This window comes from Micromys minutus (genome assembly GCF_963924665.1).
Source record: "Micromys minutus genome assembly, chromosome: X".
NCBI classification, from domain to species: domain Eukaryota; kingdom Metazoa; phylum Chordata; class Mammalia; order Rodentia; family Muridae; genus Micromys; species Micromys minutus.
In genome coordinates, this window is record NC_137970.1 from 32,143,773 (window position 1) to 32,166,727 (window position 22,955).

General features: G+C 38.7%; 1 protein-coding gene and 1 pseudogene across 2 annotated transcripts in view; both read left to right on the plus strand.

Annotated features, from left to right (window-relative positions):
* The window catches only part of PHEX (phosphate regulating endopeptidase X-linked), a gene marked incomplete at both ends in the record, with an annotated part of 233,764 nt that overhangs the window by 15,094 nt on the left and 195,715 nt on the right, over positions 1–22,955 (plus strand). The gene's annotated exons all lie outside the window — the stretch shown is intronic.
* On the plus strand, positions 13,213–19,417 carry LOC308415772 (fructose-bisphosphate aldolase A-like; annotated as a pseudogene). The gene is made up of 2 exons: positions 13,213–13,266; positions 18,650–19,417. The product of its transcript is annotated as a fructose-bisphosphate aldolase A-like (transcript).

The window sequence follows — 22,955 nt, forward strand, 5'->3', positions numbered from 1 at the left end:
AGTAATATCTACCAAATGTTTTAAGTCTTATGCTGGCCTTATCCTTTATAAATATCATGTGCTTTTGAGAATGTTGAATACTGTCAAAGTATTTTTCCTCATCTTTGATATAAAGAATGTCCAAAAATAAAGCCCAATACTGCCAGCCAAAAGAATACCATTTTCTTATGGCTGAGAGAGAACACAGATTCGGCTGTCCAATTTGTGAAGTAAAATGAATCTTACAGACCTAGCTGATGAAAAATTGCCCTCTATTGAAGGCAGCAACCAGGCTTTGTGAAGTTTTACCTTAAATGATATATATGACTTGGATTTCCACTTAGAAAATACGTTTATTTCTTGCTGTCTCCAAGAAGCAAGGTTGTTTTGTGGAAGGGGAAAGACCAACTGTACTGATGCGGTTACCTAAGATTCCCTTCCTCTAAGCCTACCCAGTCTGATTTCTATGTGACCATAAAGATGGAATGGCATGTATCACTTGTGTATGAGCGGACAGAAACTGACCTAAGGAGAGCCTGTAAATCACAAGGCAATGAGTGAGATAGATCACTTGTTTCAGTCTAGAGACAGATGACTCAAGGTTGGGCCATCTCATTTTTCTTGTGGGAAAGCTATTCTGGCCAATCTTTTGCAAAGAAACACAGTGTATTATTTTCAAACACTAGCAGAACAGTGAGAGGAAATTGAGACTACATGTGCTTGCTCAGATAAAAGTAATGGCAACTCTAGTGTAGGCCAATTATTTATTTGCAAAAACCCATGGCCTTTATAATCTTGCCTTTCCCATAAATGATCCTAGCTAAGTAATCTTTTATAGTTACTAAAAGAAACTGGGGAGCTTCAGTTAAGCCTCCTCATGAGAAGGTTCAGATTGTTAGGGACTTGGTGATAAAATGTGTTATTTTCCTCACACCAGGCAGCATAGAATAATGATGCATCAACTTGAGCCTGGACTTCACTAGGTTTGTTGAGAGAAATGACATCAGGGTGGTGAAAGCTGGGATGGAATAAAAAATTATTAAGAATCAACTATCTATTGTGTGGTCTTTTTCTTTTCTTTTATCTTCCTTACCACCCTGCCTCCTTTCTTTTGAGACTATGTCTCACTCTGTAGCCCAGGCTATTCTGTAGACTGGACCTCACTGTGTAGTCTGGGTTAGACTCAGATAAGAAAATTTTATTCCTAGGAATAACTCAGCCCTAATTAATTTGAATGAGTCACCTGGACAAACTGGGTATACGTGTTTGAAGAAGACTACAGTTTTATATTTTTAGACCTTGTTAGCTCTTTTAGATGTGGCCACATAGGAAATGACAAACTGCCTAGTTATTCATGCTGTTGTCTTATATGTACAAAGGATACTGCACTGAAGTCTCTTGAAATTTTAGATGAATTAATTTTACTTGAAAAGTCATTTTTGTCTTCTATGTTTTCTTATTCATTCACCATTTGCACTTTGGTATATAATGTGTTAGGGGAAAACTTTTCTAAATAATTCAGAGTTGCTTAAGATACATAGATTAATTTCTTTCTGATGACTGTAAAAATGTGAATGTATGCCTATGATGCATTCTTTTTCTAAGCTGAAAGATGACCTAATGAGGCTATTAGGTTGGTTACTAGGTGCAAAAGCTGCTGCTGTTCTACTAATTGTAAAAGTCTGCACCTTTGGTTTTCTTCTTTTGTATCTATTTCTATTCCTACTGTATGCCTTTCTTGTTCTGTGTCATGCGGCAGCCTGGCCCCTAGCAGAATAATAGGAAAAACCAGCAAACAATTAAGAGTGTTAAAAACATTTTGCTCTTGAGAACAGCAGGTAGGGAAGTACTTTCTTTATTTTCTCTAAGTATTTAGTTTTAGATGCAATCTATTCCCTTGTAGTATAGGGAATTTAAATTAGGTTTATTTATCTATATTTTATTTATTCACTTTATATCCAACTCACCTCCTTTATCCCAGTCATCCCCTCTCACAATCCTTCCTGCATTCTCCATCCCCTCATCTGCGCAGGTGGGGGACCCCTGGGTATCCTCCAGCTCTGGCACTTCAAGTCTCTGTGAGGCTAGTCACTTCCTCTCCCACTGAGGCCAGACAAGGCAGCCCAGCTAGAAGAACTTATCCTGTGTACAGGCACTAGCTTTTGGGGTAGCCCTCGCTCCAGTTGTTTGGGACCCACTCTTCTGCCATTAGTAGCTCATATAAATACATTGAATACGCTTGATTGGAAGCAGCTCCATTCACTGAATTTATTCTGAAGCATTTGATATTAATTCCTTGGAAAATACATGGACTCCAAATATATTGTACTTGGCTTGTGGCAGTACACAGTACAATGATAATGCCTGTGATAGGAATGAAATATGGAGAGACATGCCCTGTTATGTCTGGAAAACTCTTAATCAGTCCCTCTAGCTTGACTGTCTCAGTAGAATTTTTGATGGATGTCGTAATTGATTTGATGATGTTACTTTCGTTTGCTCTTTCAGTTAAACCAATCCAGTTGCTTGATGTTTTCAAGATGTCTGATTTGACGGTGTTTTACTGTCTATCTAGTACTTTTATATACCTTCCACATGCTATTTCTTCTTTTATCCTTTTACTGTATATTTAATACATTCAGACATCCAGAATGGAAAGTATGGCTACTGTAATTTGCTCTTTCTGTAGAACTGCACTGGCTGATCTGTATACTCAAGACTACTGAACATTCACTATTTTTTCCAGGCATGAACTGATTTACAAATAGCAGAAATTCCAAATCCAAGAGGATTAAGAAGAAAATGTACTGGCTCATCTAGCCAAAAGTGCAGTGATTTTTTTTCATTCATTCGTTCGTTCGTTCGTTCATTCATTCATTCATTCATTCATTCATTCACTTTACGTTCTGATTGCAGCCCCTTTCCCTCTCCCCAGTCTCTCCTCACACAGCCCCTTCCTCGAACCTCTCCCCTCTAAGAAAGGGAAGGAAAGTGCCTGGGATAACCTACCCTGGCACTTCAAGTCACTTCCGGACTAGGTAATCCATTCCCTTTGAGGTAGGAGAAGACGGTCTAGTTAGGGGAGCAGGAGTCACAGGCTGGCAAGGTAAGCCCTGCTCTAGTTGTTGGACCTGCATGAAGACGAAGCTGCACACTTGCTACATATGCTCTTCAGTTACGGTTTAGTTTCTGGGAGCCCCCAAGGGTCCAGGTTAATTGACTCTGTGGGTCTTCCTGTGGAGTCCCTGTCCTCTTCAGATTTCTCAATCCTTCCCCAACTCTCTCACAAGACTTCCAGAGAGTTCCATCTGATATTTGGCTGTGGGTCTCTGTACCTGTTTCTGTCAGCTGCTGGGTGGAGCCTTTCAAGGAAGTTATGCTAGGTTCCTCCTGTCCATGATTCCAGGCTGACAGACACAAACATAGCCTGAGGCTCTACGGTAATTGAAGGAGGAAGGCAGGCCAGCAATGTGACTGTATAGATCTTCTGAGGACCTTGGCATATTGCACCTACTCCTCTCCCCAACACTGGCAGGAATTACTAGTGTATTCATTTATGTTAGATTTAAAAATTTTATTTGACTTTTTATTGGACAGGTTTTAAATTTACATTTCAAATGTGATCCCCTTTCCTGGTTTCCCCTCCAGAACCCACTATCCTATCTCTCCTTTCCCTGCCTCTATGAGGGTGCACACCCACCTACCTACCTACTCCCTCCTGCCTCCCTGCCCTAGGATTCCCCTACACTGGGGTATCGAGCCTTCACAGGACCGAGGGCCTCTCCTCCCATTGATGCCTGACAAGGCCATCCCCTGAGTCCAGGTAACAGTCGATTTAACAGCTGAACCATGTCATTAAGGGAACATTCCATTTTCTCTCTATTCTGAATATTTTGTTGTGTGGAAAGGTCAAACTTTCCATGAGGACAACTTAAGGGGATACATTAATTATTGTGCTTCTTTATTTCCTATGATAACACAACACTTGTGGATAGGATAAATATGAAAGTATAAAATAATTAAAATACAATCACAAAAATAAAAACTCTGGTTGGTATTAGCACAGTTGTACAGGCGAACAGACTTAGAAGCATGACATAGTATATAATAGAGTAGAGATGCTCAGCAAATATTTGACTAAGAAAAAAGAGAAGAAATGTTCCTTTGTGTACAGCAGGATTCAGTGGTGGTCATAGATGGCTGAATGGGGACAAATGGACTTCTCCTTCACTTTTTTATTCTGTTCCTGGGGCCCTGGACATAGGTCCAGAAGAGTCCTGAGATGCAACCGGAGTTTGATTGCAATAGGATTGGAAGAGAAATTGTCTATTACTGTTCATTTAATTTCTTGACTTTAGGGAGGCAGGGGTGAAAGCAACATGGACTGTTAGTCTTTCCAAAACTCTTTTGTAGTATACTCAAAATCTTATGCAAGAGATTGATGACTACAATAAGAACTGACAATGTGAGGTTCAAGTTTGGGCTCTGAAAGGAACTGAGACTACTACTTGTAAACAATGTGAGCTTCAGGAAGTTGCTTCTCTGTTAACCTTAATTACATATCTGATGATCCTGTTGGTGAACTCAATAAGATGCATGGAAATACTTTTGCATAGGATTAAGTAATTGGAATATATGATTACTGTTAGTTTCATAAGGATTAAAAGAAAGTTCAAAAGTCTAACACATAGTGAACACTAAAGAAGCAAAGGTACCTTTTATTGATTCCATAATTTTAGCACTATCGAAATGGAATACTGTAGTCTACTGTTTCTTCAAAGTCTCTCCGTGAGGAGAATGATCCTGAGAGAGACAAGTCTGAGAGTAAACATGACAAATTAGACTATGTCTTGGTCTGCTTTGTGATACTATGAGAATATATACAAATATGGTAATTTATAAACAGTACATGTTTTCTTTCAGGCTGACAGAGGTTGGTATTGGCCTCTGGTGAAGGTCTTTATGCTGTGTCATAACACAGAGAGTGGGCAAGCAAGCACACAGAGCAGAGGGGAAAGAAAGGGACCTGGTCCCCCAAATGACTTTATTAATTAACTCACGGCAGTAAAATCCTTGTGGTCTCATCACGGTTTTAACGGTCCCACCTTGGGATTGGGATATAGGTTATTGGTAGATTACTTGCCTTACTTCTTCTTGTTCCTCTCTAGATGCTGTTTACATTTTTCCATCGACTTTTTTTCTTTTCTCTCTTCCTTCATAAGGGATCTTTAACTCAGTTCCCTAAGAGGACCACTGCCAGAATTCAAGGACAAATGAAAAAATGAATATACACTTCCACTCATCTCTGTTAGAGTCTAACAGTGTTTGTGACTTTTATTTGCAGTTATTTTCCTAAGTTAATACAGATGGCACATGTAGATTGATGGTGACATCTGCTTGTATCACAATTCCAAATCAGAACAGTTGTTATACCATAGGCCAGACCTTGTCATTTAATGAGTTAATGAAGTAGCTCTATATTGTGGATCACATGGTAAATCCAAAAGGGTTTTCTCAACTGTGTTTAGGAATACCTGGTTTATTCTGAAAACCTATGTTTACAAAGCTCTTTCAAAGGGCCACTGTCTAGACTCTTTTGATAATGAGCACATTACTGGAAGTTAATGTGTGTTTCTGAGGATGTTTGGTGAAACTGGACATTTGTGTTTAGAAGTTTGTGCCAATTGCAACTTGAACTCATGAAAGAAATTTCCAGGTCATGCAAGAAGTATATTTTCAGTTGAACTTACTAACTGCCATCATGTGTTGAATACAAGGATTAAAGACAAACTTTCAATTCTAGGTGATGTAGATCTGTCATGAAGTAGTTAGAACTACTTATGAATTGCATTAATAATAGAGAAGGTAACACACTAAATAGGATTATGTACATAAATATAACTGTACACAATGCAAGGAAGATGTAGCTTGTCCAGTCTTGAACACAAAAACCATTTGATGAGCTTGAGTCATGGGTTTCTTGTAGAGTAAGGAAATTATACATCTGGAGGTGCTTGCAGCCAGATACCAAAGACAAGACCTGTAACTTTGTTAGAAGGAAAGGATAAATAGGGAAGAGATAACAGGAGTGAGGTGGGTGGGTGAAGCTATTGAAATCTTCTTTCCCTCCTTCCTTCCCTCCCTCCCCTTCTTTCCTTCTTTCCTTCCTTCCTTCCTCCTTCCTTCCTTCCTTCCTTTCTTTCTTTCTTTCTTTCTTTCTTTCTTTCTTTCTTTCTTTCTTTCTTTCTTTCTGTTCTTTTTAAACTTGAGAGAGAGAAATAGAATGCTGAGGTTTCTGAGAAGTGGAACAACAGCCTCAAAATTCTTTGCATTGGAATACTGAAGGGAAAAAAGAGTGGGAGGGCAGACAAGGTGGCATTTTGGTTGTGTAAGTATTCTAACACATTATGAAAAGTTTCCTGTGAGCTTGAAAATTGGAGGAGGAAGGAAACATTTTACTCTAGGAGATCATTGACTAAATTTAGGTTCTTTCAACTAAATACACATTCTTTGGCATGACTGATGGGATGACACAGGATATGTGTGTCCTGAGAATGAATGCTGTGCACTCGCACAATGCCACCTCTTCACCTGCCCACACCCAGGTCTTGTTTTCCAGAGTTAGTGTACCACTGAATTTTTCTTTACACTTCTACTGAAGAGTTGACGTACTTTTAAAAAACCACTTCCTGGAACAGGAGCACTATTTGGCAGGTGTAGAAAACCCCTGAAAGGCTTTGGTGGTAACAGCTGGAAGGCAAGCTCATATGATCTTGTGTGGCTCCAATTGCTGAAGGTCCTCCAAGTAGCCACAGGTTTCTGCTGTTGGTTGGAACATGGAGTGAAAATGTAGGACTTTTGGTGAGAATTTCTAAGGGCATCCAGGCATTATGGCAGAAGCAGAGAACTCAGACTTCCTTTGCTGTATACAAGGGGAATTTGTTACTTGTACAATGTTCTCTTGGTTAAGGACAAGAGGAAGGCATAAGAAATAGTAAACGGGTGATTGTATGTTCACGAGTGCATGGTGGAAATGAGTTGCAAATTTCCTATTTATAGTTCTGGATTCTCTGAATAGCTTAATCATGAGACATTTTCATCTGTGACTGAAGGTGTAGCTAGGTCAAAACATTTTACAGTGTGAGAATCAATACAGTGCACAGGAAAAGGCCCTCCCAGGACTAGGAACTTCACAGAGATGATAATATCCTTACTTCCATTTTTAAAAATGTCTAAATTCTGTTGGAGATGGTTTTTGTTATGAGAACACTTCAGTGTGTCTAGTCTATTGGTATGGTTTGTTAGCTGACATTGAAAGATGCCAAGAAACACTCCTGCTCATTTACTAAATTGTCTCAACTTATATTTCCTCATATTTTGCCCAAGACCCTGCAATGATTTAAGAAGACAAAAGACACCCTTCCCCCAACAACACTTTGTACTGGAAACACACTAGTGAAAGTATATTAAGATGTAAGATTCTGCTCTGCTAATTGAGGTCAAAGGGGTTGCTTTCATTTTGGAATCTCTGAGCTGTGGAGAAGCTGGCAGGTGAGAGGGGGTGTTGGAAACTGCAAGCTGAGCCATTGCCAGAATGAAACATATCTCATGGGGATGTGTAGGAGGTTCTGGGTGAGGAAAAGAGGCAATTGTGGTTCCTGCTGAGGTCTGAAGGCTGCACAGCTTGCTGTGTCTCAGAATTTTCATAAAGCTGCTCTTGCCAGTAGCCTCATGCCTCGATCCTCACTGGGCCAAGTTTGTATTTCTGTCCTACAGACCTGGATGTGAAACCCAATATTCAGGAATTAAAACCTCAAATCTCATGAGGAGGAGGAGGTTCAATTTTCCTTAAAGTGCCTTTGGAGTCATATGGAATAGTGCGTGTGTGTGTGTGTGTGTGTGTGTGTGTGTGTGTGTGTGTTCTCACAGCTTTTAAAACTCTATTATTGATGGATTTATTTCTCCCAGAATTAAAATATTGGTCCTTCTGAAGTGGTAAGTTTTTAGCTGTGTGCAGTATTGTAAGTTCTATTTATTTGACATAAAATTAAGCCAGTGAATGCACAAACACTGTGGTCTTCCATAGCCATCAAAAAATTAATAATGTATTGTCTTGAATCAAAAGTAATGGCAACTGTAACATGCAGCATTATTTATTATGTACCAAGGTAAAGTAAACTATAATTCAATGTGTTCTTGCTGTCTGGAATTTCCATATTATGTTCACAGACATTCTTTTTGACTTACCTAGATGGTAATTTTTGTCTCAAATTCTTCTTTTATGTCCATTCCAAAGGAAATTTCAAGTTAAAAAAATCCAACATTGATTCAGGCATTACTAAAACTTGTTTATAGTGTCATTTAGATTTTGAATCATCATCCTTGTTTTGCTCGTGAAGAGCAGCAGTGGTTCAGCATTTCTTTAGAATTCATCCCTAGTCAATTATCTCAGGAATCTCCCACCAATGGAGCTGTCTAGTGTATGCAGTCAGCTTTTTGTGTCGTTGTCAAATTGTGCTGAAATCTTTCTGAGGACCTGCTAAGTGACACCTTCCCATACTTGCATCCAGCTCCTTTCAAGTGCAGCTCGGAGAGTGGCCATGCTCATGTTTGTATCTGGGCAGGCAATGGTAGCTCTGTGTTCACTGGGTAGATTGTTTGAATACAAAGTCCAGTTTTAGAGATGGAAAAAAAGGATTCACTGTTGGAATCGATGAAATATGAAAATATAAGCTATGTACTTAAAAAAATTTCTTAGTACTGAGGATTGAACCCAGGGACTCATACATGTTAGGCAAGCACTTCACCACTAAGTTACCACCAAGTTACAGCCTCAGCCCCATTCTCATTTTTTATTTGAGGTAGACTTTCACTCGGTTTCTTAGCTGAACTTGAACTTTATTTGTAGTTCAGTGAGTGCTTGAACTTCTAAGTAGTTGGACTTACAGACCTGCACAGCTAGGCACATTACCTGATTCAGTTGATCCGAGAAGAAACCTGAGAGGGTATAGTGTTGGCAAAACTAAGATGCTGCCCACTCTGTTAGTGTGGCTAGCTGTGCCCTGAGTAACTGGCTGGGCTTCAGCACATCAAAGAAAACAGCTTGCTATGGAAAAATTCAGTACCTCTCCAGGATGTGTGGGTGTTTGAATTTTTTCCCTTCATATCATTTAAACGAAAAGCTGCATGTTGCAAATATCGTTGTACTGTGTAAATACAAAGAATTTTTAGGGTATAAAAAAGAAAACAATAATTTTGCTCTTGTCATACAAGGAGAGAAATTTCCTTGCCTTAATTTATTTCTGAAATATTTTCTTTCCTTTTCTTTTCTTTTCCTTTCCTCCTCAAAAAAAAAAAAAAAAAAAGGAAAACTTGAATTTAATAGGAAATCTGCATGCAATTGCAGATATACGACCTACCCATTAATACTACATTAGTTCATCATGATTAAATAGCATCTGTGTGGACGCTTAATAAATTAGTAATGATGGACTATTTGCTTTGACATGTCAATAGAACACTGTAAGAAGGCACTTTCCAAAAAAGAAAAATTAATTGTATTATTTGGATAATAGCTTGTCACAAATAAGATAAGTTTGTTTGGAGAGCTTCATTGGTGTTGATGGTGTTGTTGGGAGTCACTTCCAAAAGATCCATAGGTTGTTTCCTTTTTTAAAATAAAATGAGATAGAAGGGGTAGAGAGATGAGTCCAGTCTTGCAGAGAACCTGGGTTCCATTCCCAGCATCTGCATCAGTCAGCTCAAAACTTCTGTAACTCCAGCTCCAGGGAATCTGATGCCTCTGGCTGCCTGCAGTCAGGTGGTGCCTATGACCTCATACAGCTTCACACACATATACAGGAAAAACTAATAAATATGTCTTTAACAATAAATGAGACATTTTAATGAACAATTATGATACGTGTATGAAAAAAAATTGTGACAGAAAATAATTCACGACCATACAAATACGTGCAAATTTACAATTTTGCCTATGTTTCTAACTGCAGAGGCTTCTTATAGTAGCTGTTTAGACTAAGTTCCAAATGGGACTGCTTCTACTACCTGCTGGTCCATTCTAAATTCATAATTCATTTTCTAAAGGTCCCAGAATTTTTATACTGTTTACTCCTTTAGAGAATGATTTTGCCTTCAGTCTTCAGTCTAATTTTGGGATGTCAGCAGCCATCATTGCTTATTTCTGTCTTTGCCCTACATCCGATGAAGTGAAGGTCAAGGAAATTATGTGACTTGCCCAAACCAATCCAGCCATATAATTTGTCCCCCACAGATTATGGGTCTACCATTTCAAATGTCTCCGATTTTAACCCAGGCGGAAAGAGCTGCAGGAGTGGAGGCTCTGTCCAGCTGGTGCCTTTGAGGAAATGCAAGGAGCTCAGTGTGCTTTAGAGCTCTGACTTGGAAGAGAAGAGGGCTAGAAGACAAAAACAGAAGAAGGGGGCAGGGGCCAGAGCGCACGAGCCTTGTAGGCTGTGTAAAGATCTAAGATTTTATCCTAAGGCAGTGGGAAGCCATTTGTAAATGTCATGTCGAGGGACCTGATGAGTGATGTGTTCTGCTGAGGCATATTGGCTGCCTGTGGAGAATAGCTTGGAGGCAGAGGCTGATGTATTGGACACCAGTTCATCAGACCCCATCATGACCATCTAAATGGGGGGAGATTTAGTTGCAGGAACCTCTGAAGCATGTTGATTATTTTTTTCTCTATTTTTTCCTTAAGCCAACAGGAAGTGTCATTTACTCAACTTCATTGTCTCTGGTTTCTATGACCAGAGGATGTTCCCAGATGCCCTCAGTCAGGGGCAGCATCTGGCAGGGAAGCCATCACAGGACCTGGTGGGTATGATAGTTAGCATACATCCTTTCATACCTTTTTCCTTGTGGAATTCTCTGGTAATGCTAAAGGGCCTATTGATTCTCTTTTCGGGGAGAAGAGTCTGTACAGAGAAACAAAAGGAGTATAGCTTCTGACCCTCTATTGTCAGCAACCCAGTTTTTAGGAGATAGTCTCACTGGACCATGTGTTATGGTCTGAAAAGCCAGGAATAGAACACATCCAACTCTCACCTCCACATTAGGTGGAGGTGGGTTAGTTGGGATGTGGTTTTGAAACCTATGTTTACCATCTTTTGATGCTGCTTTCCTAGATGAGAGAGAAATCACAAAGTCTGCAGCTCAGACATTTTAGGATTTGAAGGATACAATATTTAACCCCCTATTTTCCTCTATAGGGCGTCACAAAAGCTAGAATTGAAAACAAATGTCCTATGACATTTTTTTACCACTTGGGAAATCTTCCAGGCAGATCATAGATCACCCCCACCCAAGCTCTCACCTCAAAACCTTGTTTCCCTCTACTCTTAAGGAAGGATCTTTCTAAATACGGGTCTGGCAAAGCTGCGGAACTAAAATTCAAATGCAAGGAGGCACTCCCTCAGACAAAACAAACTAATGCTATCTTTAGAGAACATTGAATTAACGTGGAGTTGTAGGACTTGGGGTGTAGCTCAGTGGAATACTTGTGTAGAATATTCAAAGCCCAGAATTTGATGCTCAGCATGTTGTAAAACCTGGCAAGGAGGTGCACACTCATAAGCCTATGTCACCAGGAGGTGGAGGTAGAAGGCAGAAGAATCAGAAGTTCAAGGTTCTCCTTGGCTATATAGAGAACTTGAAACTATAGATCCTGCCTCAGAACAAATAAACAATGTCTTCCTCACACATCTTTAAAAAAAAAAAAAGCAGAAGAAAACGGGGAGGTGTGGATAGCTCATTTGGTAAAATTTGTGCCTTGAATTCTATCCCTAGAATTCATCTAATACTGGGAGTGCGAACACATTCAGGAGGCTTCCTAAGCCAGCCTAATGTATTTGTCAAGTTCTAAGCCAGTGAGAGACCTTGTCTCAAAAGGGTGGTGTGGTCTGGAAAAAGCACTTGCCATGCAAATGTAAGGACCAGAGTTCAGATCCAATGTGTGGTTTGAATGAGAATGCCCCCTATGGACTTCGATATTTGAACATTTTGCCCCAGTTGGTAGAACTGCTTGGAAGGATTTGGAGGTGTGGTCTTGTTGGAAGATCACTGAAGGTAGACTTTGAGGTTTCAAAAGCCCATGCCATTCCCAGTCAGCTCTATTTGTTCCTCATGGCTGTGTCTTAAAATCTAAATTCGCATTTACTGCTCCAGCACCATTCCTGCTTGCCTTCCGCCATGATCCCTGATATGATGATCACCCTTTGAAACTGTAAGCCACAATAACCCCCCTTTCACCCCTATAAGCTGCTTTGGTCATAGTTCTTTGTAATAGTAATAGAAAGGTAATTAAAATACTATGGAACGATGGGCAGATATAGTAGGGAATGTCTGTGATCTTAATGTCCCTATGGTAAGGTGGAAGGTAGAGACAGGATAATCTTTAGAAGTCCATGAGTCAGGTAGACTGGATTAAGCAATGTAAAACAACAGGGTGGAAGGCATACACTGATACTAAGTGTTGCCCTCCACTTCCACATTTGTACAATGCTGTGCACATAAGCATGCACACACACAGCACATATATACACAAAAGGTGGCTAGTGTCAAAGGAGCGGTGTGGGAGGTTGCCCTTTGACCTCAACAAGCATATATACACATATGTACTTGCACACAGGTGAATATGTAAATACGTGTACAGACATACACACAGACACACACACAGGCAGACAGATAGACAGACAGAGAACAAAAACAATAAAGAAATAGAGTTGTAAATTGAGAAAAGTAAGGCTAAAATTGCCTTAATTCTTACTTGATCTTGGGTGGGATAAGGTTAGAATTAGTGATAAAAATTGTTACTTTAAAGTAGTCGTATTCAAAGTATATTCTCGGGACTTGAAACATCAGCATCACCTTGGAGTTCACTAAAAGTGTAAAATTATAGAACCTATCCCAGATCCACTGAATCAGATACTCTAAAAGGACCCAACTATCTTTAATCTCTCCTAATGGTGATACCAACTCACATTTGAATACTGTTGGCTTGGATTAGAACATGATGTGAAGGAAAACCTTGAGCACGTGCTAACTTGGTTCTTCTTCAAGCTCTCCAACTCTCCCATCTCTGACTAGGTGCCCCAGGAAGCTATGTTCCTGGTCATAAAATAGAATTACAGGGTAAAGGAAAGGCAGAGCACAACGTCATCTTATTGTAAGAGCAAGACTGTATAACCAGTTATGGCTGAAGGATCTGTTGGGAAATTCTACAGTGGCACTGGTGAATCTGGTCTAGTACTGGAAGGCCTAGTCATCTCACAGAAAAGTAACTTGTGGAATTCTGCTAGCTATCAGATGGTCAGGTGAACAAGAGCCAGAACTGAGTCCAGGCCCAAATTCTAAGTTTCAGTAGTCGAATCTCCTTGGACAAAATCTTAGAGTTTTATTTTTTTTTTCAACTTGCAGAGTGTCATGTATGATACATGTCTTTCTGGGATGCTTGGAGGTTAGCTCTTGTCAAGAATATTATATTGGACACAGTACAAACACAGATATTTAATAAACAACAGTGCTATTATTGCATCTTTGACTATCTCAGGACTACTTAGGAAAGACCACTGAAGGGAGTATGTAACCATGCATGGCCTTTGCCTAAGGTTGTAAAAGGAGACAGGGAGAAAAATATAACTAAAATTTTTATTGTAGGTGAAGCTGAAGATAGATTTTAATGACTTCAATTTCAGAGCAGGCTTTAGACTGAATTATTGAAATAGGAAAGTTATTTTTCTTGGTTTAAATATCATATTGGCAAATCCATTGTAACACTGTTCTATCAAGGAGGAATGCTAAAATTTAAATTACTTTAAATGTAACCTTGATAAAGTGAAATCCTTATAAATTAATTCACTTATAAGTGAACAGAATAAGAGAATTACTTTCCATCAGAGTTTTGTAGTATCTGGAAGTTTTATAAAATTGAGTTTCTTCTGGACAAAGAGGCCCTTTTGTGTTAAAAGTGGGTATTTTGTGTTATTTGGCAACCTATGATTTAGATTAATGAGTTAGAAGTTTCTAATCCTCATAAAATAATACTTGCCCCTTTCGCAGGTAAACCAACAATTATTACTTTTAAGATTATCATAAAAAATGAACAGAGAAAATCATTCTGACAGTTTCTCTCTATATATGTAGGCAGGAGTTTTCTAGAAGAATGAAAAAATATCGGTTTTTATTGTCTTTTCGGTATGTCAAACAGACTCAGTTAATCCCATGCTTGACTGGCTGTAGGGCTGAGGAACTGTAAAGCTGGGTGTCATGGTATTTGGTAAAATACGGGGGCCATACGATCCATGAACAATGACTTTGTTAACTTGAATTTTATTTTTAAGGGAATAATATTGGACTTTGAAAGCTGATTTCAAGTCTGCATGTTCACCAGTATAAAGCTTTAATACCCATGCTCTTGTGAGTTAGAAAGATGAAAAATTCAGTGTAATAAATAAGCAAGGAATCTAGAAAGCAGGCTTGGTTTGAAGGCTGCTGCCTGGAAAATCAACAAGAACTAAAAATAGGAAGATTGTGGGCAACATTTAATCATGGACCATCTAAAGGTGGCTTTTAAGCATCATCCAGAGAGAACCCAGGCTTTGTGTGTGTGTGTGTGTGTGTGTGTGTGTGTGTGTGTGTTCATACATTCCGTTCATTATGTAGGTGTGAAAACTTCCAGTAAAGATTTAGTGTTTTGAAATTTTGAATGTTTATGTTCTTTCTCTCACTAGAATTAAGAAGGTGTTCCCTTTGATTTCCAAAGGAGAAGTGTTGGCATAATTTAAATGAAATTCAGAATTTACCCCAGTGAAGCTTATGTGAAATTTTTCAAGTGCAAATTAAGCAAATTGAGTAAATAGCTCCAGCATTCACTGGTCTCTTAACAGCCCAATGATTCCTTTCAGAGTGAGCATATGAAGCACGGGGAGATCTCAGGAATCTCGTAGGAGCCACAGAAAGAATAGAATGAGGTCCCTAGTAACTCTACGATATCTGCTCAGTACCAGGTTCTTGGTAGAATTTTACTCATGTCCCTGAAAGTTTGTGCACATGGAATATTTAAAACTACATTCACTATGCAGTTCCTAAATGTTGCAAGCTTCAAGTGACTGACCTTAAGTGGCTGTGGCTTCTGTGAACTTCTGTTTCGCAATGGTACTGTGATGTTCGCAGGAATCTCATCATTCTTTGAAATTTTCTTCTTAGTTCTACAAAGCTTGATAAAAACCTTTGGAGTAGGAGGAGTGAATCAAGGGAACAGGATTGATAGTCTTTTCTGGACTGCCAAAGTTAAAAAAAATGAACATTTTCCCCAGTACTTAAGAACAGAGCATTAAAAAAAAAAAGAGTGATTAAGCTAAAGCAACTGATAAAATTAAACTAGTACCCATGGAGACAGCTGAATGGAATCTCAGATGATACAGACTGGAATGTGAACAAAACCAGAAATTATGATGCCAGGATATTGTTTATGATAAAAAAGAATTGATAAAAGTAGTAAGTTTAACTATTCACACTTCCTGTGCAATTGGATAAAATATTCTTGTCTTTTTGTCTCAGAAATTTAGTTTTGCATGCCAAGCTCTAGGCCTTGGATTTTCAGACGTAACTGTGACTAGTCCTTGCTTAAAAGAGTACTCAATGTGATGGAGAATAACTATTACCAATACCAACTTTTCACTTTTTGCTTTGTCTTGTTTCAAGACAGGGTTTCTCTGTGTAGCCTTGGCTGTCCTGAAACTCACACTGTTGACATGGCTGGCCTCAAACTCATAGAGATCCACCTGCCTCTGCCTTCCAAGGGTTGGGATCAAATGTGCATGCCTCCACCACCCAGCTGAACTTTTCACTTTTATAATGTCTTTGGTTTTTAATTGAAAAACTCATATAGTATTCTGATTATGATTTTTTCTCTCCAAGTTCTCCCAATTCTCCTTACTTCCTCACCTATCCAACTTTGCACCTTCTCTGTTTTTAACAAATAATCAAAAATCAATAATAAGACAAAAACCATGAGAAATACATACAACTCCTCTCATTCAAAATAATAAAACCTCTTAACCAAACTTACTAAAAGAGAGAGAAGAAGATCCAAATTAATAAAATTAAAGATGAAAATGGAGGCATTACAACAGACAATGCGTGAATCTGGAGACTCATAAGAACATAAATTTTGTCTGGAGAGATGGCTCAGTGGTTAAGAGCACTGACTGCTCTTCCAGAGATCCTGAGTTCAATTCCCAGAAGCCACATGGTGGCTCACAACCATCTGTAATGAGATCTAATGCCATCTTCTGGTGTGTCTGAAGACAGCAACAGTGTATTCATATATAATAAATAAATCTTTAAAAGAAGAACATGAATTTAAGTCCATCCAAATCAGCAGAACAAAGCTCATATGAATTCAGTCTAAAGCCTCATGTACATGGCCTACATGGGTGTGAACAAGGTCTCCTGTGCTTGTATTATGGCTTGTAGTTTGGTGTTTTTATCGGATTTCTGAGTGAGTGAATGACTGGGTCTATGACTCCTGTGCCTTCTCTTAGGCTCCTTTCCTTCGGTTGGTCTGTCCAAATCCAAATTGATATTTTTGTTCTGTCTCCTTATATTTTATTTTGTTAGGTAACATCTGAACTGTCATTTATACATGCTGGGAGAGGAAAAAATCAGATTTCTCCAGTGGAATGACACTGTATATATCAGCTAGTCCAGAGTAGGCCTCATATTCCAGAGTGGTTGACTGACATAAAATGGACTCCACCACAAGTTGTTTTATTTTATTTTATGAGTGTACTTTTATTTAATTACAGTGTGGTTGGTTTTAATTTTAATTTTATCTATTTATTTATTTTTTTGAGTGGGGTTTTGTTTTGTTTCCTTGGTCTGGGTTTTTTGGTTGTTTGTTTGCTATTCTTGTATTGGGATTTTGTTTGTTTTCTGAGAAAGAACTTATAATTTGGGGGGGGGGTAAAAAGGACAAGAGGATCTGGAAGGATTTCAGAGAGGCAAAGATAATGATCAAAATATATTTAAATTTAAAAATTGTAGGCTCTTATTGCTATCAACTGCTTAGTGTTTAGACTTACCTTCATTGTGTTCCATAAGTTTGGGTATACTGTATATTCATTTTCATTCAATCCTAGAAAGGCTTCAATTTATTTCTAAGTATCTGTGTTGACCCAGTTTTCATTCAGTAGTGAGTTATTAAGTTTCCATAAGTTTATAAACTTTCTGTTCTTTTTGATATCCACCTTTAATCCATGATAATCAGACAGTATTCAGAGTGTTATTTCAATTTTCTTAGGTGAGTGAGACTTGTTTTTTGTCCAAATATGTGTTCCATTTGTGACAAAGTTCCATAAGCTGCTGAGAAGAAAATTCATTCTTTTGTGTTTAGGTGACACGTTCTATATCTGCTAAGTCCATTTGACTTTTGACCTTATCTAACTCCATCATTTCTGTCTAGTTTTTTTTTTTTTTTTTTTTTTTTTTTTTTTTAGGATGGTGAGTTGTGATATTTGGATACCAAACTGTGTACCTTGTGTCCTAATCCAGTCTGTTAGTCTGTGTCTTTTTATTAGAGATTTGAGACCATTAATATTCAGAGTTATCAACGAGCAGTGTGTAGCTTATTGATTCTTGTTTTGTTGTTTTGGTGTGTGTTTTCTTTCTCTTTTGAGTTTTGGGTCTGTGATGTGTCTTCTTGGTTGTGATTCATCTCTTCGCACTCTAGGGTTTTTTTTCTTTCTAATTCCTTCTGTTGAGATTGATTAACTGATAAATATTGTTTTAACTTGACTTTATCATGGACTATGGTGACTGAAAGTTTTTCTGGGTTTGGTAGTCTCTGGTCTCTTAGCATCTACAACATATCTGCCCAGACCCATTTGGCTTTTAACATTTCTGTTGTGGTATCAGGTGTAATTCTAATAAGTCTGTCTTTATATATTACTTGGCCCTTTTGCCTTACAGCTTTTCATATTCTTTCTTTGTTTTGTATATCTAGCGTTTTGATTATTAAATGCATGAGAATTTCCTTTTCTGGTCCATTCTATTTGTTTTTTTTTTTTTTTGGTAGGCTTCTTATACCTTGAAAGGTACCTTCTCTTTTAGGTTGGAGAAATTTTCTTCTATGTCAAAATATTTTCTGTAACTTTTCCCTAGGTTTTTTCTTTCACTATTCATGTTATTCAAAGATTTGGTCTTTCTTAGTGTTCCAGATTTCCTGAATGTTTCAGCCCAGTTTTGTTTTTGGTTTTAGATATGACATTTCCTTTGACCGAGCTATCCATTTTCAATGTTCAGTGTTTAAATTTCTCTCTTCTATGTCTTGTAGTTTGTCTGAGATATTTCACTGCCTACATTTATATTCTCAGTTTAGTCTTTCTTTGGTGATTTCTTAAATTCTACTTGCATGTCTTAAATCGTTTCTTATTATTTCATTCAACTGTTTGTGTTATTACAAACTTCATTAAGGGATTTATTAATATAATTTTAAGGTCTTTGATCATATTCATGATTGGTATTTTAAAATTTCTCTCTTGAACTTCGGCTATATTGAACTTAGGCATCTGGACTTAGGATACTTGAGTTGTTTCTTGGTTTTGATATGTGATCTTGACTTTGTAAGGTAGATAAGGGTGTGGTCCCCCTGGAAGGTACCAATGGCAAGATGCGATTACCCAAGGGCTGGATGGGCTGTCTGGATGCTGTACCCAGTATAAGAATGGAGTTGAGTTTGCCAAGTGCCATTGTATACTAAAGATTGGGGAACACACTCCCTTAGCCCTTGCCATCATGAAAAATGCCAATAGTCTGGCCCATTATGCCAGCATCTGCCAGCAGAATGGCACTGTACCCATTGTGGAGCCTGAGATCCTCCTTGATAGAGACCATAACTTTAAGCAATTATGCAACTGAGAAGGTACTGGCTACTGTCTACAAGGCTCCGAGTGACCACTATATCTATCTGGAATATACCTTGCTAAAGCCCAACATGGTCACCCAAGTCCATGCTTGCACTTAGACATTTTCTAATGAGGAGATTGCCATGGCAACTGTCACAGTTACTTCTCTAGCACAGTGCCTCCTGGTGTCCCCTGAGGTCACTTTCTTGTTTGGAGGGGAAAGTGAGGAAGAGGCACCTGTCAACCTCAATACTACCAAAAAGTGTTCCCTGCTGAAGCTGTGGGCCTTGACTTTGTCCTGTGGCCGAGCTCTGCAGGCCTCTGGTGTAAAGGCCTGGGGCAGAAAAAAGGAGAATGTGAAGGCTGCCCAGGAAGAGAGCATAAAGTGAGCCCTGGCCAACAGACTCACTTGTCAAGGAAAGTATACTCCAAGTGGTCAGTTTGGAGCTGCAGCCAGTAAATCTCCCTTCATCTCTGACCATGCCTACTAACCAGAGCTGATCTAAGGCTGCTCCATCAACACTCCAGGCACCTGTCTACCCAGTTGCTATCGAAGAGAGTCCTTCAGGATCTTTCCCATTACTCTTGCTGCCTTCATGCTTTGTGTGTTGTGTTGTCTGAATGCTAACTCTGCCATCCCTTCCAGCCCACTACCAATAAACAACAATTTAATGGGAAAAAAGTGTTTCTGGGGGATAAACAGCTGACATAAAGGAATGGAGATGGGCTAGAAGGCTGAGAGGGTCAGTGGGAAAGATTTAAGCTGGTTCCATACCAAGAATGTCAATGCCAACTTTTTATGCAAAAAATGTATTTGGTGATATAATTTAAGATGAAATGATCAATATATATCTTACTTATTAAACTCTTCTTGGTAAGTCCAATTTTGGTGTTCCACAACATGAACAAAATGAAATTCTAGATGGACTGTACATAGATATAAATGAGAAGCAATGAAGATTCTAGATGAGTATACAGGCCATTGTCAGGATATTGGGGTAAACCAAAAATAACACATAATATTAGTCACAGAGGGAGAAATGAACAAATTGAACTACATTAAAATTCAGAAGTTTAGTTCATCAGAAGTTACCGGTAATGAAATGAGAACTGTGTAATAAGAGAAGATTTTAAACACAAATCTTCAAAAGTTGTGGAGACTATTTGAGAATCTTGCAAATCAAAAGAAAAAAGTAATCTATGCAAGTGTGTTAAGCAGACTTGATTAAACACTGGACTTGGAGGTAAGGCTCAGTAGTAGAGTGTTTGCTTAGTATATACAAGGTTCAGTGTAAGCTCACAAAACCAAACACACATATCAAATAAAAAATGATAATTTTTATTGGAAGAAGTAATAAGAAGGGAGGGACCTTGGGGCTTCTGGTATTTTGGTAATAATTTTTCTGATTTCTGTATGTTCACTTTGTGGAATAATTTTAAATTATGATTTGTTCATTTTTATGTGGAATGCATATTATACTTTGATAGAAGATGTTCTTTTTTTATAACCTTGGTATCCAGGATGAAGAACATAAGCAAAGTTGCTTTGAAATTCCCACTTACTACAAGATAGGGCTCATGATCTAGCATTACCTGTGTTATGGAAGCAGAGGAAATGAGGAATTGCAGACCTCCACAAAGTGGCTAGAGCAGAGTCCTTTGGGCAAGAATTCAGTGCACAGAGTGGGAGTATTTTGGTAACTATCCCTACGTGAAACAAGAGGAAGATAGTAGAAGCAGTTATTGAGGAAACCCTGGGAAGACTGATAACAATCCAGCTTTGTATATGGTAAACTTAGTCTGTTGCTTGTTTTGCTTTGTTTGGGAGATAGGCTCTCCTGTACCTCAGATTACTTGTTATGTACCTGTGGATGACCTTCAAGTTTCCATCTTCCTATCTCCATCACCTGAGTGCTAGAACAACAGGCCTGTGCCACTATACCCAATTTATTCACTGATGGTACCAAACCCAGGGCTTCTTTCATGCTAGGCAAGTTTCGTATCAATTGAGCCACATCCATAGCCCAGCCACCACTTGTTTTATCATGTGCCTAGGCTCTGGGTGAGAAAATTTCTGTGTAACAGTCCTTAGCTGTCCTGGAAGTGGCTTTGTAGTGTGCTGACCTCAGACTTAGAGAGATCCACTTTCCTCATGAGTGCTGGGTAGCTTACAGCACCATGCTGGGCTTTACTGTATGCATGTTTAAGATACTTTGAGGGGAAGAATTTCTCAGCCAATTTTGAAGCTTGAGGTAGTCTGGTATATGATTTTCATGAATTGGTGTTTTGTTTATTTTTAGTACTTTTATTTTTCATAGTCCAGTCGTTATTCCCCCATCTGCCTTCCTACAGTTTCTCATCCTATTCCTCCTCTCTCTGCCTCTAAGAGGATGTTTCCACCCCAACCCCACCCTGTTGTCCCCTGCTAGGCCTCCCCATTCCCTGGGGCCTCCTGTCTCTTGAGGGTTAGGTGCATCTTCTCTGACTGAACCCAGACCAGGCAGTCCTCTGCGGTTTATGTGTCGGGGGCCTTAGACTAGCTCATGTATGCTGCCTGGTTAGTGGTTCAGTGTGTGAGACATTTCAGGGGATTGGGTTAGTTGGGACTGCTAGTCTTTTTATGGGGTCACCCTCCTCCTCAGCTTCTTCTAACTTTTCTCTAGAGGAGGAAAGATTGTAAATCTAACAACATTGGCTATGCAGGGAAAGTCCTGCATGGATGTCCTATGAGTTCTTTCCATTTTGAACTTAAGTTATTAAAATGCCTGTGACAGGTGGGTATTATTTTCTGCTTATTAATGACTCTCCAGGTTTCTTACTTATTTTCTCACAAATGCACATGCAGAGACAAAGAAAGTGGTGTTGGGAGCTGATTGCCCCATTCCATTCTACACAGCAATGCTTTCCTGCCTGCTTTGATACAGTGAGAAAGGGGAGAGGAGCAGGGAAAGGGTATGACAAAAAACAGAGCATTAGCAGAATAGTTTGTACATTCTGGTACAGAAAGCAGAATTTTGAACAGTGTAAATTATTGGTATTTTTTGCATGGCTAGAATGTGAGGATCAATTTGTTCAATATATATGTTTCCTATTTTTCTTGTAATCTACAATATGTAATCTTCCAATAATCTTGGAAATACACACAGGTGAGTATTAAAGAGCCATGCTCATTTTTGCTCCTGTGGCTTGTTTCTTCATCCTTCAGGCACTCCTGTCCTGTGTGCAGCCTGCATAATGGTTATAACATTGGAATAGCATCAGATTCCAAAATGAAATCTGGATTATTTACTTCCAAATGTGCCTTTCCAATAGTCTAATGACTACAATCTGCATAAACAACGTAGCAGAAAGGCTTGTAAGATGGCTTGAATGGAAGTATGTGTGGATATGATTTGTTATGGATTGAAAATTCAAAATCAATGAAGTGTTATGGATTGAAAAATCAAAATCAAAAACAAAACAAACCTCCTTTATTTCTGGAGCAGGTTGTCTGACTTTTCTTGCTGTGATGATACATAAGAAATACCAAACATGTAATTTAAAATTCTTATATCAAGCCAGTGTTTAGTTTGCTAGAATCTATGTAGTGTCATGGGCTTGATTAATGTGCAGGTGCTTATAAATATAAATGTCAAGGACCAGTTCCCAGCACTCAACACTGAACAGCTCACAAGAGCCTGTAACTCTAGCTTCAGAGGATGTCGCACCCTCTGCTGGCCTTTGTTGGCACTTGCAAACAAACGCCTACATAGACACAGACAAACACACAGACGCATAATGAAAATAAAATAAACTTTAAAGGAAAAAAATGAACAAGAGCTTTGGGTTTCAGGTTTTGAAATGTAAAATTTGTAATTTAGAAGTCAGTTCTGAAAATATGTAATTAGTTATCCAATTTATTAGCATTAAACATTGTGCCTTAAAGCTCTTCAGGGAGCTAACATCTATTCCACTGTGCTTTTGGAAGCTGCCAAGTGTCTTCCCTGACAGCAGCAGTTTCACATAGTGCAAACAGGTCTTACCAAAGGG